Source organism: Lycorma delicatula, chromosome 8, assembly GCF_047948215.1.
Source record: "Lycorma delicatula isolate Av1 chromosome 8, ASM4794821v1, whole genome shotgun sequence".
In the NCBI taxonomy this organism is placed as follows: domain Eukaryota; kingdom Metazoa; phylum Arthropoda; class Insecta; order Hemiptera; family Fulgoridae; genus Lycorma; species Lycorma delicatula.
Window position 1 is genome coordinate 50364834 of NC_134462.1, and position 20146 is coordinate 50384979.

The following is a 20146-nucleotide window of genomic DNA, read 5'->3' on the forward strand; positions in this document are numbered from 1 at the left end:
TCTCTTTTATATGAATTTTCCACATTAGTCGACGGTCGAGGAGTAGACCTAGGTATCTCACACACTCAGTTTGTGGAACTGCAACGCCATCTAGGTGGACCCGTAGGTAGTTATCTCTCTTCATCGTGAATATCACATGGTTCGATTTTGTTTGGTTAACGCGTATTCTCCACGTACTAAACCACCTGTTGATTAAATCTATCACAAATTGTTGGCTATTCGATGCTGTAGTTGGGCTGGTTCAACAGCGAGAACACTTGAATAATCCGGAAAGGAAGCGACACTCAGAAGATCTGTAGTAAAGATGGAGTATAATACAGGTCCCAGGACTGAGCTCTGAGGAATCCCGACTTGATTTCGAAGAACGTGGACAACTTCTGGTTATATTTCACCTGAAAAATACCTCCTTCTAAGTAGCCATGTAGAATAAGGTATGTTCGGATAAATAATGATGCAAATTTTATGTATTTGCTAAATTGTTTCTAAAAAAAAAATAAACAAAATTATTTTTCATGAATCAGGATTATAATTAATTTATCATTTACCATTATTTTTTTATCGTTAATTTCTTAATTACCAGAATATTAAAATGATGTTATGCTTTTGTAACTTATTTTCAAATAAATATTCCCATTTAAGTTTAGTATACCATTAAAAATATAATTACTAATTTTTTTTTAAAAAGTTACCGCTTATACCCGTATAAGATAATGTATATGTTTTAATTATCAAAAATTCTAAATCTTAGACTTTATTTTATCCAATACCTTATCGATAAGTCAAAGAGTAGAAAGAAGACTATTAAAGAGAAAGAAAAATGAAATGTAACCGAGAAGGAAGATTATATGTGAAGGGAATTCTTCGAAGAAAGAAATTTCTAATCGTGATAAGAGTTAAGAAAAGGAGTGCCGTATCATAATAGAAATGTTAATACAGATATTATCTTACACTTCTTTTAATTTCCCCTACCTCTACCCTCAAAACTATATATAATCTACCTTTTACAGTACGCTCTTGAACCCCTCCTTTTTTTAATTCTTTTATGGTATACGGAATAGATAGCTTTGTGGTGGTACGTTTAATCAACTCGTGTATCAGTAACTAAGGGAGAATAACCGGTGAAAGAATATTTATCAAATATATAGTACAGTATATAAAGGTAAATGTTCGAAGTATAAATTGTTCTTTAATATTTTTATTTTGATCATAAAATAAATAAAAAAAAAACCTCAATATTTTTTATAACTAATAAATCCGAAGATGATAAAATATCATGTGTGGTCATGTAATTCTAGTTTATTGTCGTAATTGCTTATAATGATTAACTGAAATATGATTTAATTGCAATAAAATCATATTTCAGTTAATCTCATATTTCTCATATTTAAGTTTTTCTCTAAAAGATAGTCGTAACATATTTTACTTTTTATTTGTTGTTTTCATTTAAATCGTCAATTGTTTATTTCTAAAAATACATTACATGAAAATGACGACGATGATAAAAATTTTCAAAATTTAAATAGATCTTAACATTTCATCCCTTTCCTAAGAAAAGGGAAATTTTAATTTTTTCCCTAAAAAAATCCATTCCCTAAAATAGATGGAGATTATTAAATTTTATTTCCATAATAAATATTCCAAACAACAGCCGGATATCGAATACGTTTGGTGTAGCATGCAACCACGCTACTGCTTGTGACACCGAATCGTTCTGTAAATGTTTACCGAATTTAAAAACATTTATTATTATGTAAGCAAATAGTATAAGCTGTTTATAATCTTATCGTATAAATATATAAAAATGAATATTTGTTTGTCCCGTATGAGTTCCTATGACGTTCATCCGATTGCGATGAAACTTTGTTGAGTTGTTGTAGGCACGCCCACGAAGGTTTCTGAAATAGTTTGAACCCGGTAAGTGGCGCTGGGGTCGAGATATTTCGAAAAATTGTATTTATGGTCCGATTTGGCTCATATTCAGAATATATATTGGTCACGTGAAAAGAAAAATTTTTCTTCTACAAATAAAACAAAGTATTACAAATAAAGTTTTTGCGGGTATAGTAAAAACTATACCCGCTAGAAAGAAATAAACAAACAGAATTTCTTTTTCTATATGTATAAAAGGCAATGATCGTATTTGTGTCCGCTGTAGGCTAAAAAAACTACTAGATCGTTTTACGCGTGGGAAATAGAGAAAATGGTAAGGGAAACGGGAAAAATGGAGTGAGTGAAAGGGAAGGGATAAAGGAAATAGGGTAAAAGCGAAAGGTTAAATTTTATGAAGTTCCGTAATGTTCAGTTTTTTAATGTTTTATCAATATATATATATATATATACATATATACTCAAATCTAGCAATAGCGAAGCATTGACGGGTTAGCTAGTTGGCTAATTGAACGGCATTTTTTTTTATTGAAGAATTTTAAAGTTAATCTCATATTATTTTTATAAAGATGGAAAAGTTTTCATCATTTTGATAACACCTCATTTGTAAAAAACTAAATAAAAATTTAAGTTAAAGGCTGTAACGGTTTAAAGTTAGAAAAGTTTAAAGAACTTCTACTATTAGTGATGATGTATTTATTAAAACCAACTTCTAAAAACGATTTTCTATTTATTTATTTTTTTAATGATGAATTACAAAGTTTTGAAAGCTTTTATGTGCGAATATTGGAAATTAAATTTTATAGCGTATGAAGAATGCCATGCCTAACCGGTATACGAACCCGGGCCACCGGATAAAAGGCCGAGACGCTACCACTTTGCTTTAAGTTTGTTCAAACTCACGATCAAATTCACCGTTTTTATGATTTTTTTTTTCTTTATTGAAGAATTTACTCTAATTTTACTATAGCAAGAAAAGTTTTCCAAAAATCTTTTTAATAAAATGACAGTTATTATAATCAATTTGAATTTTTATTTTAAAATTTGGTTTTATAATTTTTAAATATTTACTTAATTATTTAATATTTAAATATTTTAAAATTTACTTTTTGAGAGTAAAAACTATTTAGAAGGAACAATGAACGGCGTGGATGAAGTCCTACGCAAGAACTACTGCATGAAAATAAACAAGAACAAAACGAAAGTAATGAAAATAATAAGAAAGGGAGTCCGACAAGGATGTTCCCTATCCCTGTTAATTTTTAATCTTTACATAGAACTAGCAGTCAATGATGTTAAAGAACAATTTAGATCCGGAGTAACAGTACAAGGTGAAAAGATAAAGATGATACAATTTGCTGATGATATAGTAATTCTAGCTGATAGTAAAAAGGATTTAGAAGGAACAGTGAACGGTATGGATGAAATCCTACGCAAGAACTACCGCATGAAAATAAACAAGAACAAAACGAAAGTAATGAAATGTAGTAGAAATAACGAAGATGGACCACTGAATGTAAAACAGGAAAGAAAAGATTATGGAGGTAGAAGAATTTTGTTATTTGGGAAGTAGAATTATTAAAGATGGACGAAGCAGGAGCGATATAAAATGCCGAATAGCAGGCGAAACGAGCCTTCATTCAGAAATATAATTTTTTTACATCAAAAATTAATTTAAATGTCAGGAAAAGATTTTTGAAAGTATGTGTTTGGAGCGTAGCTTTATATGGAAGTGAAACTTGGACGATCGGAGTACCTGAGAAGAAAAGATTAGAGATAGAGAATCTTTTGAAACGTGATGCTATAGGATAATGTTAAAAATCAGATGGGTGGATAAAGTGACAAAAAAAGAGGTTTTGCGGCAAATCGATGAAGAAAGAAGCATTTGGAAAAATTTAGTTAAAAAAAGAGACAGACTTATAGTCGCTTTAATAATGGAGGGACAGGTAGAAGGAAAAAATTGTGCAGGCAGGCAAAATTTGGAATATGTAAAACAAATTGTTAGGGATGTAGGATGTAGGAGGTTTACTGAAATGAAACGACTAGCACTAGATAGGGAATCTTGGAGAGCTGCATCAAACCAGTCAAATGACTGAAGATAAAAAAAAAGTAATATTTGTTTATGTTGTTATGGCTTATAACCTGAAGCCGTTCTCATAAAAAAATTTTCAAGCAAAATTTCAATAAAATTATTTGGAAAAATCATAGTAAAAAAATATATTTGTGCAAACAACCTTTATTCAATTGTTTACTTAATAGACATAGTGATTCAAGAAGAATGTAACATTCTTTCAGGACATTGTCTGTTCGTGCACCGAAATACCGAAGCAAAGGTTGTTTTTAATTTGTTTTAAATAAATAAAAAAAATTAAATAAATTTTGTTTGTTCATGTGTTAAATATTTTAAACAAGTAAACTAGACGTGGCGGACCAATTAAATCGCTTCCAAAGTCACCTGACTTAACACCTTTGGACCGGTGGAGACACTTGAAATCATTAGTATATGACCGAAAGTGAAATACAAGAAAAGAATTAGTTATTAGAATTCTCAATGCGGTTCAACTAATACGAAACAACCTTGATGAAATACTAATGTGTTTGTTATTTTTCTAAAATATTTATTTATTTTTTTTTGTAATACTGAGATTTTTGTTTCGTTAAATACGTAATGAATCTTCCACATTTTATTGATATGTTTTATTTGTAATAAACGTCGAAATAGTGTACATTTAGTTTCTCTGGAATTTATTTATATCATTTTACTCAGAATCAAATTCCCTACAAGTTTTATTTAAAATATTTATGTCTTTATTACCCATTTAATAAAGTTATTTTATGCTAAACATTCTTCAACCCCATTCTTTTGTCTTTTACTCCAGATTTCTCAAAAAGTACTGAGATACAGTCGTGGGATTTTTTTTCTAAGAATTTTCAGGTCAGATTTCATATAAAATCCCTTAATCTGGGCACCAGAATTAAAATGTGGTTTAATTTTACCGAAGGCGCAGAAATTAAGGCACCAGCCGACACTCGCTAACGTAGCATTTCCGAATCTGGGTTTATATGAACTTTTTTATTTTCACCAGTTGAAACATGTCCTAAAAGTTTGTTAAATTATTCGTGAATCATCCCCTATATGTTTCCAACTATCTTAATATAATTCCATTCTCGTGTGTGATTTTTTCAAAAAAATTTAAAAAAATTGCTAACCTACCTTCCAACATAAGAGGCAATTGCTTACTGGTGTGGTCTATTCAGCCCTGCTATATGGCGCTGAGTTGTGGGCGGGCGTTGTTAGATTTGCCAAGTACAGGGGTAAATTGGAATCCATCCATAGGAGGTGTTGCATCAGAGTAGCGGCCGCCTATAGGACGATGTCCAGGAAGGCGGTTGAGGTGATTGCTATATTCCCGCCTGTAGACTTGATGATAATGCGGCGTAGCAGAACTAGGGAACTGAGAACACTCCCATTAGAGGAAAGGAAGCGTTCTGCTGAAGAACTAGAAGAGATCGCACAAACATGGCAGGAGCGGTGTGATCGGGTCACGAAGGGTAGGTGGACCCAACGCCTTATTGGGGAAATCAGGGCGTGGTGCCGGAGGTCCCATGGCACGCTGAGTTTTGAGTTAATGCAATTCCTGGCGGGTCATGGGGGGGATTCAGGTCTTATTTGTATAGATACGGGCTCGATCAATCTGAAAATTGTCCGGAGTGCGAGGTGGAAGAGAACCCCAACATGTCTTCTTTTTGTGTCCGCGATTCGCCATAGAGCGTAGAGAGATGCTCGGCAACCTGAGACGTGAGCACATGTTTCACCCTGAAGATACCCTACGAGTCCTATTACAAAGTGAGGCGCAGTGGAAAACTGTAGAAAGATTCGTGAGGACTGTCATGAGAAAGCTCCGATTATATGAGGAGTCCCGCAGAGGAGAATGGCGCCGGAAGGTGCGGGGGCGGACAGGTCCTCGGCTGAGTGCCTAGGGGGCCCCCCGTACGTGTGGGGGTTGCCTAGGTGCGATGAGGCCGGAGACTCTCTGCTCGTGCGTCTGATGGTGGCTACTAAGTGGTGTGACTATTTAAGTTTTCTGTCTTGATGGCTGTGTGAGTGTGTAACGCGTGGGTGTTGTGGATGTTAGTAGCGTGTCCTGTTTTCTGCAGGTTCTTGCGTGTTGTTGTCGGCGTATGTATTTGACGTGCTGTATGTGTTGCTTCCAGTAGAGTTGTTTGTGTGGTGTGTGACATTGTTGGATTGTTGTGACTGTGTGTGTGGGCGGTTCCCCCTTCTTCTGATGAAATGTTTTTACAAGCAGTTCCAGGAAGGGGGAAGCCAGGGGTGGAGGTTTAGTCGGTAGTGCGCAGGTATACATACGCCTTTGGTTATAACTGGCGGAACCTGTTAGCGAGCCCGACACTGCTTAGGCGCCCGTAAACTGTGTTCTTCCACCTCTTTAACAAATAATATATCTATGTATTAATTACATTTTTTAAAATTTACCTTTACTATTTTTTGGATTAGGAAACTTTAAAATGTCGAACGATACAAAAAGTAAAATTATTTCCCCTCTTTATTTGGTATAATATTTATGAAAAAAATTCATCGAACATCTTGGCCTTTCATCGGTCTCGGGTTCGAATTTCGGTTAAGCTTAGCATTTTTCTTACGCTGCCAATTTCCAACTTCATATTCCCACGTACAAGTTTCGAGGTGTTATCGTTAATTTATTCAAGAGAAAAAATAAAGTGCAACTATAGAAATATTTTAAATTTTATTTCTTTAAAATTATTATATATATATATAATAATATTATATATAATATATATATATAATAATATTATATATATATATATATTTTAAAGTGTATTTATAGTGTTAAAAAAGAATCTTATTTATGATTATCATACCATTACAGTTGATATTAGATATAATATATATTAGATATAATATATGTAGTCTAATCTGTAACAGGTTTCGTTTGAAGGCTAATTCTCTTCACTGTTCTGGAAGGAAGTTTTAATATTTTTATTGATTTTTATCAAAGTTTATTTTTCACTTAAAATTTTGTTTGGTGCGTGGTAAAATAACTACCATGTTACGAAATACCATAAAATGAAAATAAAATCATCTTTTTCCTATATTATTATTCTCCAATCCATTCTTTTCTTTTACTAATCTTTTGTCTTCCATTATATATTTACAACATCCTACATCCTCAGTTATCTGTTTTATATATTCCGTTTTTAACTTCCTTTGTGATTTTTACACACGTCTGCCTCCAGTAATGTATTACCTAAATCTCGATGTCTTAATGTACTACCCAGCAATATAAATAGATCTCTTTATAATATTTTGATATAATTTACTCTTTTCCTATTCGCGTTAAGACCTCTTTTTTTTGTATTTTATCAATTCACTAAATTTTCAACATCCTCTTGAAGTATTTAAGACTTGAGAATTATATATAATTATAATAATATATTATATATAATTATATATAAATATTATATATAATATATGTAATTGAAAAATATGTTGTAATATCATATTTCAATAATCTTATTTCCCTCTTTTTAGTTTTTAACGAATTTTCAAAGAAAAGTACGGTGTTACTTAGTGACAGTTAGTGGGAAGATGAAAATGGATTCTCTTTACGTTTTGAGGCATGAAGAGTATGAAAATACCATTAAGTTAAATTGCGGTTGCATATATATATATATACACACACACACACACACACACTCACACACACATTTATTTATTTATAGGCCTAAGTATAAAATTTTGTGGCTCAAAAATCTCCATAACTACAGAATTGATTTCATTGAAATTTAGATATGCTGTAGTAGTGAACCTAAAGTTGTGCAAATGAAATTTTCATAAAGATCGGTTGAGTTGTTCTTGAATTACGGTCTATTTAAGGTAGGAAAAATTTGAGCGGTATCTATTGTTCAGCGTATTCATGTAGCGTTATTTACTTTGAGGGTCATGATGATTGTGTATGTGCAAAATGAAACAAAATAACGAAAAATGAGCAAAACTGCGCAAGAATTTTATTATTTATACTGCATCCGTACGTTTTTAATTCTTTTTTTTTGTATTCTTTGATCTATATTTTCATTTAAATTTAATAATTTTCCTTTGTTTTGTGTAAATTTAATTTCGATTTTTTTTCTTACCTCAACCGTTATCTATTTTAAAGAACAAAATTCTGCAACAACTTTATGATCAATAGAATTATATAAATCGCATAATATATTTTATCTTTTAATTTGTATATATTAGTTTGATTATTTTTTTAATTTATTCACTAATTTTTTGATTTATTTACAATTTATTTTCTAATTTTGATTCGTAATCTCTTATAAGTGTAAAAAGAATTGTTTTACTGAAAGACACGTATAAAAATAAAATTTTGTACGATATTTATTAAAATGGTGTTTTTAAATTATACATTAAGGTAAATTATAATTTCCTTTTTTTCCGTTTCGGCCAACTACAGACCATGTTCTAAGTATCTCTCTCCTTTTTTCCTGTCAATTCTTTTTAGATATTTCACTGGCCTTTTCCCTGAATTGTTATATTACTCTTTTTTATTATGTAATTTCTTCTTATTCGTAGAAAAACTTCATTTCTAAGTATTCTTTGATTTTTTCTTGATTAATTACCGATTTTATTAATCCTAATTTCTATTCCTGTTTTTTAAACTTTATCCCAATATATACGTTTATCCTAGATAAATGAGATGTATATTTTGTGAATTCTTTTATCACACATTCTTAAGATGTGGCCTTTCTTTTTACTGTTTTGGCCTCCGGAATTACCAGTAAGGTATTACTTCAGAGGATGATATGTAAGTATGTAAATGAAGTGTAGTCTTGCACAGTCTCAGATCAACCATTCCTGAGATGTGTGGTTAATTAAAACCCAACTACTAAAGAACACCAGTATCAACGATCTAGTATTCAAATCTGTTTAAAAGTAACTTTCGTTACTAGGATTTGAAGCTTAGAACTCTCGACTTAGAAATCAGCTGATTTACAATGACGAGTTCACCAGTAGACTAATCCGTTAAGATATGACATATGAAAGCCAGTCTTAGAAGAATTTGTTATTTCTTTAAATTTTTTTTTATAGCATTTTTTTTTGAAGTGAGGTTTAAATATATTAAGTATGCCAACTTGCCGGCTTCCGTGGCGCGAGTGGTAGCGTCTCGGCTTTTCGCCCGGAGGTCCTGGGTTCGAATCCGGTAAGGCATGGCATTTTTCACACACGCTACAAAACACTCATCTCATCCTGTGCGGAAAGAATTGCTTCACTGCGGACCCGGAGGTTAAACAAACATAAAAAAAATAAGAAAAAAGTATGCCAACTACCCGCCGGGATGGTCTAGTGATCAACGTCTTCGCAAATCAGCTGATTTCGAAGTCGAGAGTTCTTTAACGTTTAAATCCTAGTAAAGGCAATCAATTACTTTTATACTGATTTGAGTACTAGATTGTGGATACCGGTGTTCTTTGATGGATGGGTATTAACCACACATCTCAGAAATGGTCGACTTGAGATTGTACAAGACTACACTTCACTTATACTCATACATATCATCCTCATTCATCCTCTGAAGTAATACCTGACGGTGATTCCCGGAGGCTAAACAGAAAAAAAAGTATGCCAACCTTAGTATATACCTTACAGTGGTTCCGGAGGCTAAACAGAAAAAGAAAAAAGTATGCCTATGCCAATCTTATGCCATGTACCGTTGGGGAAAAGTAAGATCTAATCCGGGTATGGGATTATTTCGGGGTTTCCCATTAGAGGGAAGGCATAAGGTCCGAGTCCCGGTGGGGGGATCCTTTGGGGGCCCTTCATTAGAGGCATGGCGCCTAAAAGACCTAGTCCCAGCTATCTGGTGGGAACTTTGTTCCCAACGAAATTGTTAGAGGCTATGGCACCCCTCGGAGTCGAATTTATGCTTAGTTGCGGATCCGGCTCGGGAGGAAAGGGTTGTGGTGGGTTAAGAAAAGAAGAAAAAAGTATGCCAACCTTTATAAAATTAAATATTTTCCTTAAAGATCTCCTTTCTTTCATTTGAATTTATTTTTAAAATCCCGTGTTGATCATTTTCAAACATTGTACAGCGTATAACGCTTTAGATGAATCACCGTATTTGAATACTCAAATAAATAATGTTAAACGATAAACTAATTCCATTTTGTCACCCGATTTCTTAGGCCTATTTTTTGGGCCATTCCAAAGTATGATGTCTCCAAGTTATTTAAATTGTTTTACTTTTTTTAATTTTTTTTATATTTTTTAAATTTTTTAAAAAAGGATAAAATGTAACATTTTCCAGAAAGTTCTATTTTTAGTAATTCTAAGATTACAAGGAACTTCTCTTACCATAAATAGAACTAGGCCCTAATTAATTTTTTCTCTTTATTACTTAATTTACGGATGAATAAATTGTAAGTAGAGGAATTGAAAAAAATTCCAGACAATTTATTAAAAAAAAAGTATGTGTTAAAGAATCTGAATTATAAAAATTTAATAACAGGAAAATTGGTTTAAGTTGTTTAATGTCAATTCTAGTATGTTGTAAATTTTCTCAATGATTGCTTATAAATTCATTTTATTATTAAAAAATACCATCAAGAGATTAATAAAAAAAATCGTTTAAAAGAATATATATGTTATCATAAAATTTGGTCGGGTATTATGTTGCTAATTGACTTAAAAATGTGTTAACTAAAATATTTTTATTGCTATTAAATAATTAGTAACTTTTATAAAGATCTCATTACATTATGTTAAAATGTCATTTTGGCTATTTAATACGTATGTAAAGAAAAGTTAATAAGACCGAGAAATGTTATATCTCTTTGGCTTTCTTAAAATTCTTTAAAAGAAATATTCTGTAAAATAGTACTAAGCCTATCAAAACCGGTTTTCTTTTTTTATTTATCATTCTATTTATCACTTAGTTTAAATTGTTTCTTTTTTTAGTTAACGTTTGTAATTTTATATCGATTGAGACCGTAGTAGATCCTGATTATCAGACTAAAATATGATCCATAATCCGGATAATCGATTCTGTAATATGACATCTCACTATTATATGAAGAAGAACGTCTTTTTCATTTGTTCCTGATAACCAGTAAGCTATTGAACCAATCAGAATAAAATTTTAACTGTATTTTTTTTCTTAAGACTCCCGGAATGTTTATCACAGTTCAAACCTCAAAAATCTCACTACTATATAAATCATAAATTAAAAAAAAAAGAACTATAAAAATAAATAACCTAAATTTATAAATACTAAATTTAATTATCGATTGCCATCGTAATATCGATCGTTGTGTATGTCACTATACTAAGTTATTATGTGATTTTCAAAATTAATGTCATTGTCTAATCTGGCAGTGATCCGCGAGAGTTCATCCTCACACGAGCAAAATAACAAATACTATAGATTTTACTTTCTCAGCGAATATATTTAGAATAGCTAAACTTTTAATTTTAATCTTCAATTATTTTTAAATAATTAAAAGAGCTCGATTTTCTTTAAAAGATGCGTTTTAGAGAAAATTTATTAAAGCTAATTTATTACCTACAATCCATTTTTGGAGATTGGAATGCAAGCATTGGAAAGAGCAAGGAAGGAAATATAGTAGGTGAATACAGGCTGGGCAAAAGGAATGAAAGAGGGGACAGACTTATAGAGTTTTGCACAAAGTATAATTTAGTAATTGCCAACACCCAATTTAAAAATCATAATAGAAGAATATACACTTGGAAAAAGCCAGGCGATACTGCAAGGTATCAGATAGATTATATCATGGTCAAGCAAAGATGTAGAAATCAACTCGTTGACTGCAAAACTTACCCTGGAGCAGACATTGATAGCGACCATAATTTGGTGATAATGATATGTAGATTGGGGTTTAAAAACCTGAAGAAAAGGTGTCAGATGAATCGGTGGAATTTAGAGAAGCTTGAGGAAGAGGAGGTAAAGATTTTTGAGGAGGACATCGCAAGAGGTCTGAGTAAAAAAGATAAGGTAGACAATGTAGAAGAAGAATGGGAGAATCTTAAAAAGGAAATTCTTAAATCAGCAGAAGCGAACTTAGGCGGAACAAAGAGAACTGGTAGAAAACCTTGGGTTTCAGACGATATATTGCAGCTGATGGATGAACGTAGAAAATATAAGAATGATAGTGATGAAGAAAGTAAAAGGAACTACCGACAATTAAGAAATGCTATAAACAGGAAGTGCAAACTAGCGAAAGAAGATTGGATTAAAGAAAAGTGTTGAGAAGTGGAAAGAGAAATGAACATTGGTAAAATAGACGGAGCACACAGGAAAGTTAAGGAAAATTTTGGGGTACATAAATTAAAATCTAATAATGTGTTAAACAAAGATGGTACACCAATATGTAATAAGAAAGGTAAAGTCGATAGATGGGTGGAATATATTGAAGAATTATACGGAGGAAATGAATTAGAAAATGGTGTTATAGAGGAAGAAGATGAAGTTGAGGAGGATGAAATGGGAGAAACAATACTGAGATCTGAATTTAAGAGAGCATTAAAAGATTTAAATGGCAGAAAGGCTCCTGCAATAGACGGAATACCTGTAGAATTACTGCGCAGTGCAGGTGAGGAAGCGATTGTTAGATTATACAAGCTGGTGTGTAATATTTATGAAAAAGGGGAAGTTCCGTCAGACTTCAAAAAAAGTGTTATAGTCATGATACCAAAGAAAGCAGGGGCAGATAAATGTGAAGAATACAGAACAATTAGTTCAACTAGTCATGCATCAAAAATCTTAACTAGAATTCTATACAGAAGAATTGAGAGAAGAGTGGAAGAAGTGTTAGGAGAAGACCAATTTGGTTTCAGGAAAAGTATAGGGACAAGGGAAGCAATTTTAGGCCTCAGATTAATAGTAGAAGAAAGATTAAAGAAAAACAAACCAACATACTTGGCGTTTATAGACTTAGAAAAGGCATTCGATAACGTAGACCGGAATAAAATGTTCAGCATTTAAAAAAAATTAGGGTTCAAATTCAAATACAGAGATAGAAGAACAATTGCTAACATGTACAGGAACCAAACAGCAACAGTAATAATCGAAGAACATAAGAAAAAAGCCGTAAGAAGAAAGGGAGTCCGACAAGGATGTTCCCTATCTCCGTTACTTTTTAATCTTTACATGGAACTAGCAGTTAATGATGTTAAAGAACAATTTAGATTCGGAGTAACAGTACAAGGTGAAAAGATAAAGATGCTACGATTTGCTGATGATATAGTAATTCTAGCCGAGAATAAAAAAGATTTAGAAGAAACAATGAACGGCATAGATGAAGTCCTACGCAAGAACTATCGCATGAAAATAAACAAGAACAAAACAAAAGTAATGAAATGTATTAGAAATAAGAAAGATAGACCAATGAATGTGAAAATAGGAGGATAAAAGATTATGGAGGTGGAAGAATTTTGTTATTTGGGAAGTAGAATTACTAAAGATGGACGAAGCAGGAGAGATATAAAATGCCGAATAGCACAAGCTAAACGAGCCTTCAGTCAGAAATATAATTTGTTAACATCAAAAATTAATTTAAATGTCAGGAAAAATTTTTTGAAGGTATATGTTTGGAGTGTCGCTTTATATGGAATTGAAGCTTGGACAATCGGAGTATCTGAGAAGAAAAGATTAGAAGCTTTTGAAATGTGGTGCTATAGGAGAATGTTAAAAATCAGATGGGTGGATAAAGTGACAAATGAAGAGATATTGCGGCAAATAGATGAAGAAAGAAGCATTTGGAAAAATATAGTTAAAAGAAGAGACAGACTTATAGGCCACATACTAAGGCATCCTGGAATAGTCGCTTTAATATTGGAAGGACAGGTAGAAGGAAAAAATTGTGTAGGCAGGCCACGTTTGGAATATGTAAAACAAATTGTTAGGGATTTAGGATGTAGGGGGTATACTGAAATGAAACGACTAGCAGTAGATAGGGAATCTTGGAGAGCTGCATCAAACCAGTCAAATGACTGAAGACAAAAAAAAAATCCATTTTTAAATAATCTAAAAAATTATTTTTAAAAAAAAACCCGTTTCTTAAATTTGGAATATAAGTTTATCGTTCTTTTGTTCTACATTTCGTCGGTTTAAACTTTTTCAAAATCTTTTGAAAGTTTATATATATCATATATAGCGCTATCAAGAATACCTACAATTTTTTTTTGTTGTAAATTATAGTCCTCAAAACTAAAATGCAGATAAGTTTTATATTATTTTTTTAATTTTACCCTTTATTGAAGAGGGTGTTAATTTTAGGGAAAATTTCACTTCAGCAAATTTTTTGTTGATTATCATTGACTATTTCGATCGTTGTCTATTTCACTATCGATTGTTTTCATTGTCAGTGTCGACGCCTTCAGAAATGTATCTTGTAATTTACAAAATATGATGTAATTGTCTAATCTAATGTGTTTCTAATTTTATTTCTTCCTATGTTACTATTTTTCTTTTTATGTCGTGGTTTTATTCGTAGTACTGGACATTATTATGGTTTCTAGTTCATTATCGGCTCGACTTTATTAATGTAACACCGCTAGGCATGCTTCAGAGGATGAGATGAATGATTTGTAGCGTGTGTGAAAATGCCATGCATTACCGGGATTCGAACCCGGGACCTCCGGATGAAAGGCCGAGACGCTACCACTCGCGCTACGGAGGCCGGCTTTATCAATGCTTATGCTACCTTTGATTTACTATCGACGTCTAGAATGTATTTAATTAAGGTGTTTCAAGGGAAACCCTTTTTTAGTTTGATTATTGTGTTGAAATTTACTTATGGTTTCTAATCATAGAAACCGATTGTAAATATAATTTGAGATACAAAAAAGAAACAAAACTGTCTAATCTGGCTGTGAATCATGAGAACTCATCCTAACGCGAGCAAAGTAGCACTTTGTAGATTTTTACATACTGAACTAAGAAGTTCCATCAGGGTAAACCATACACATAATTAGCATAGATTCGACTTTCAATTTGGTATTAATATTTTCATAATGCAAGGTCGGCTCCAAATCGAGTTCAACATTCGAGAAATATGTTAGGTCACAAATCAGTTCATTCTGAAGTTGACTATTTGAATTTGAAGAATATTCAAATATGTAACAAGATTAAAATAACCATTGGAATTCCAAAAAATGGATTGATGAAACTCCTGGATTTTGCTGTGCTGGAAGCAAATTATATTATATATTCTCCTGATTTCATTAAATATTTGATTTTAGGAACACATCTTTTATCCAAACATTTTATTTTATCCGGTAAGCGATAGTGATAATTCTGAGAATAACAGCTCACACATAATTATTAAAAAAAATATTTCCAATTTTTAAAGTTCTATACGTATATATCACGGGCGAAGCCGCGACAAAAAAATGATATTTTATATGAAATCTGTGTAATTTTTTCTTTATAATTATTAAAAAAATACTTGTTTCCCTTTTTAGTCAAGTCATGAAGAATAATAAGAAAAACGATTTAGGTAAAAGTAAAATTATTGTCATTAAAATATTTTCAAATAACAATATTTTATTACAGTATAAAAATCGTATATGATACGTAATCTATAATAATTATTGTAATTATTTCAGTTTTATTATTATAACAGAATTATATACTATAGAGTTTAGTGTTACCGTTACTTAAAACATTATTAGATGACCAGCAATATTAAGAAAACGTAGATTATGACCCCGTGCCGTACTTATACGCGTTGTTGTACGTAATAACGAATGTACAAGCCCGCATCGTCCATATCATTTTATAAGTTGAGCTACGAACTGTGTAAGCCTCAAAGTATTATATACAACAGAAGAACAAGGCATGCGCTTCATCTATCTCAACATATCCATCCACGATGGGGCAATATACACAAAGCTCTCACTTCTAACAATCCTCCTATCCTGTTACACTGACCGAGTATAAATTTCTTTAATAGGGTAATAAAACGTAACAATTTTATCCGACCCGCCAGTGTGTTGATGAGAACATTTCAAGCAGTAAATTGTGAAAAACTTATATCTCTGTCCCCTTCGTTTACTATTTCCTTCTCTCTTTTTTTTATATATTATAAGTTTATATGAGTATGTACATTCTCTTAATGTGTGTATATGTGTGTGTATGGTTTTATACAGCCCGGCTCGTTGTTGCGGCTTCTGCTTCAGATAAATCTTTTTCAGATGGTATCGCAGGTTAGAGGCCGGTTACAATACGTATGACGTTACTGCACGTCAAGTCTGTTAACATAACCCGAGAAGAAGGGAAGAGTATAGTCGAACAACAATCTTGCAGGCTATATGATTTTTTGCATATGTGTGTACGTGTGTATGTAAACGTGTGGGCAGAACGATGCTCTTATCTATCTTTATAAAAGCGCACAACACCATTTAAACACACGGGCTCACACACAGACACGCGCAACACATTCCTATAGAACTTATGAATGCATATCGCTATCAATTCCTCTTTCTTCACGTGCTGTTAAAAGTTATAAACAATAAATCTTCAAAATACAAACATTCACAATCGGCATTTAAAAAGATAAAATAAAAAAATAAATAAATAAAAGGTAAAATCTACACATATATTATGTATTTCAACAATACCTTTATCGTATATCATAATAATTGCATAAAGTAAAATCGTTTTAAGATTTTTCATTCTTTTATATTTAGTAATTATTATGAATTATGAACGTATGTAAACTAATTCAAAGAAAACTTTTTTTTTTGTGTCAGTTACGTTGAAAATTAGCTACTTTTTTGCAGTAATTAATTGCTTTTTTAGGTAATTATCTAAACTTAAAGAAATCATTTTCTAAAATTAAATCAATTTTGTTACTAACACGGATTAATTATATATATATATATATATATATGCAAATGTAATGTATATGTATGTATATATATGTAAATGTTTGTTATTATATATATATATATATATATATATATATATATATATATATATATAAAATAACTAATAATTAATTTCATAAGAAAGCTAGCTATTGTAATGGGTACCAGGAATCGACTTCCGGAAAATTTCGACATATCTTCTCGTTTCACATCCCCCAGATCCCAAAACCACTGTCAGTCCAAAATTTTATATATATATTTCACTTTCTTGTTGATACGATAACTTCCGTAATTTTCCGCCAATCACTTTGAAATTAATGCATAATATCTATCGACCCAAAATCTCGGTCGAGTTCGTTAATGGGGAAAATCGGATCACGGGGGGTGGAAATAGGAGAGGCTTTTTTGAAAAAAAAATATTGCTATAACTTTATTATAATAAGTAAAATATCGAATTTATTTAAAGTTCCTACTATTGTTTGGATAAGGGCCTAAAACGTATGCAAGTAACGTTTTTTGATATCACCAACCATTGGCCCAAGGGGTGGAAAAAATGGGGTTTCAAAGACAAAAAAAAAATCATACCTTCCTTAACAGGTACACATCGAATCGGTTTAAAGTGGTTGTTAGTCCTGTAAACATTACCTAAAACTTTTGTCTGAAACAATTTTTTGATATGACCAACCCTTACGGCAAGGGATGACCAAAATATTACTGGAATTGTAAGAAGGGGCTTGTCGTATGCTAAACATGGAAACTTTTTTTTCACATGCGACCGTTGTCGTATTGAGTAAATTTAAAGTTTTTCTTAACTTTAAGGTGCAAATCTTTTTTATCTCCTACTTAGCACCGGTGAAATCTACCTCCGCATTCCGGCGTGCCGAAAGGGATTTTTTTTTTTTTTTTACAAAAATAATCATAATTATAGGATTTTATTTTTATACTTTAAAATCATTGTAGAACAATCTTTTTACTGAGATCAGCTTCTTTCTGTTTGAGAATTTAATCAAAATCGTAGAATTTAATTATAACAAGATATTTATTGAAAGGAAATTGCGCACCCGTAAATTTTATGTAGAGCTCATTAAGTAAGAGCTTATGCAGACCTACCTCGGTCAAATTACACTTAACTTCATGGATCAAATAAGATGTAGGTTCCTCATCAAACGTAGGTTTTTTAATCGAATCCACTGTATGCATTTAGCTAAAATCCATCGACTATCCTGGAGAAGAAGGAATCAAAAATAAAGAAAAAGGATGGATAGTAACAAATACCAATAACATAATCCGAAGAGGGACTTCAAAAGGTAAAAAACAAATGGATTAATTCAAAACCCCTGTTAGCAGGTGCTCTTACCACCGACAAAAATAGGTCATTACCCATCAACAATTTTCAGTTAACCATCCAAATATACACTACCATAATTCGTTTTCTTTTCTCTAGTTAACCAAAAAGTTTTCGAAGAATAGGCTCAGATTTCCGTTAGGAAAACTCTTCCCCATTCCCAGAATTACATGGCACATGAAAGTAAAACTGAATGATTAAGTCATTCAAACTAGGTCATTAAAGACTCATTAAAAAGGTAATCAAAAGAATAAAAAAATTATTTTTTTGTCAAAAAATAAAATTTGTTTGACGACGTGATTCTCAAACTTACAAATGAGCTTTATAAATTCCAACAATATTTTTAAGTTTTCTTCATACCGCCGTGTCAAATCGGTATCAAATTCCAAAAATTTAATTTATATCTAATTTGATTATTGTATCTTTGTTTAAATAGTAATTAACTCTAATGCAAACCATATTGTTCCTATATTCGATAAACTAATTAAGACTTTTAACCAATCAGCAAAATATTTTTTTTGTAAAATTAATATGTAACTTCGTAGAATTAAAAAAAATAATTTCGGAATTGTTTCATGAAAATCTGAACATCTATTCTGGTATTACAGAAGAACAAACTGATTAAAATACATTACAACCAAATACATTATCTTTCTCGTGATGAAGTCTGGTAAGAAAAACAAATTATTCCACCGACATCCTTTTTTTTTAGTTAAATTATCCAAATCCTATTTACTCTTACTTAGAATATATAAAACATACGATTAGTCTATTATAATGCAATTTTTAATCTATTTTAAAACATAAAATTTCTGTTTTTCTTTTTTAATTATTTTTATTATTATTACAATTCTCTTGGTTCTTTATTGTAAAGAAATCTGTGTCGGTTTGTTATAAATACAAACATGATAAATACAATAAAAATAACTTTAAAATACCTATTTATTCATTTTTATGTTAAATCTGGTCCATACTAGATGGAAAAATATATTTAAATTGACTGATGCTCCATTTTTTAACACTATCAAGAACAACAACATTTCTTTCTTTTATTTTCTTTCATTGAATATGTATGAACCGATCTATAATTTTAAATGTTAAAAGGACACCCTAAATCAAATTTAAACATTTTTTTTAACATTCCTCATAATTATAAATTCAATGGCTAATTTTTGAAATTGATTTTTAAAGATCGTAGAATCTAAAAGACGGCAAATAAAAATTTATTTATCTTTAGAAAAATATCCATTAAGTTATTCGATACGTTAATTACATCTACGTTCAGCATTTTTTATTGTTGCTTTCTTTGTAAATAGTAATAGTAGAATACATACGATAGAGATAAAAGTGAAATATGTTAAGTGTTTTTAAACGCTTGGTTTTTATTTTCAGCATAACATTTGTATAATATGCTATAATAATACATAATAGAGTGTTATGTTATAAAATAAGTTCACTGTTAAAAACCAAGAGAACGTTACCGTAGCTTTAAATGAAAAAGGTCACAATGGTTTATTATCTTGCTTTTTAATACGATACATTTATCGTTATGTTTAAGGTAAGTACGGTTAATAATTCAAAACAAATATAGTATCGACATTAAACATATACCGAATGAAGAGTAGGAAGGAAAATAATATTAATAAATTAACGTCGTCAGAATAGAATTCGATACACTATTTAACCGCAACATAAATAACATTTTTTCAGTATAAAATAAAAACTACCCATTTTTTAACTAAACCCAATAACAAACGAAAATTTTCCATTTTTTTTTTGTTTACATAATTTTATTTGTCTGTTCACAGTTTTAAAACAGTTGAACAGAATTTAAAAACTTATAAATTCCAACATCCCCGTTCGCACCTTCGCCCGCGCTGTGTGGTTATTTGATTTTTATGTCACGCTTAGGGGATGTTTAGTAAATCAGTAATGAACCCTATATTCATTAAACTCTTTTTATGAGAATAATATAATAATTATTT

The 20146-nt window shown here is 31.2% G+C and overlaps 1 protein-coding gene across 3 annotated transcripts in view; it reads right to left on the reverse strand.

Moving 5' to 3' along the window:
• The window catches only part of LOC142329286 (uncharacterized), a 365502-nt gene that overhangs the window by 43055 nt on the left and 302301 nt on the right, over nt 1-20146 (reverse strand). The gene's annotated exons all lie outside the window — the stretch shown is intronic.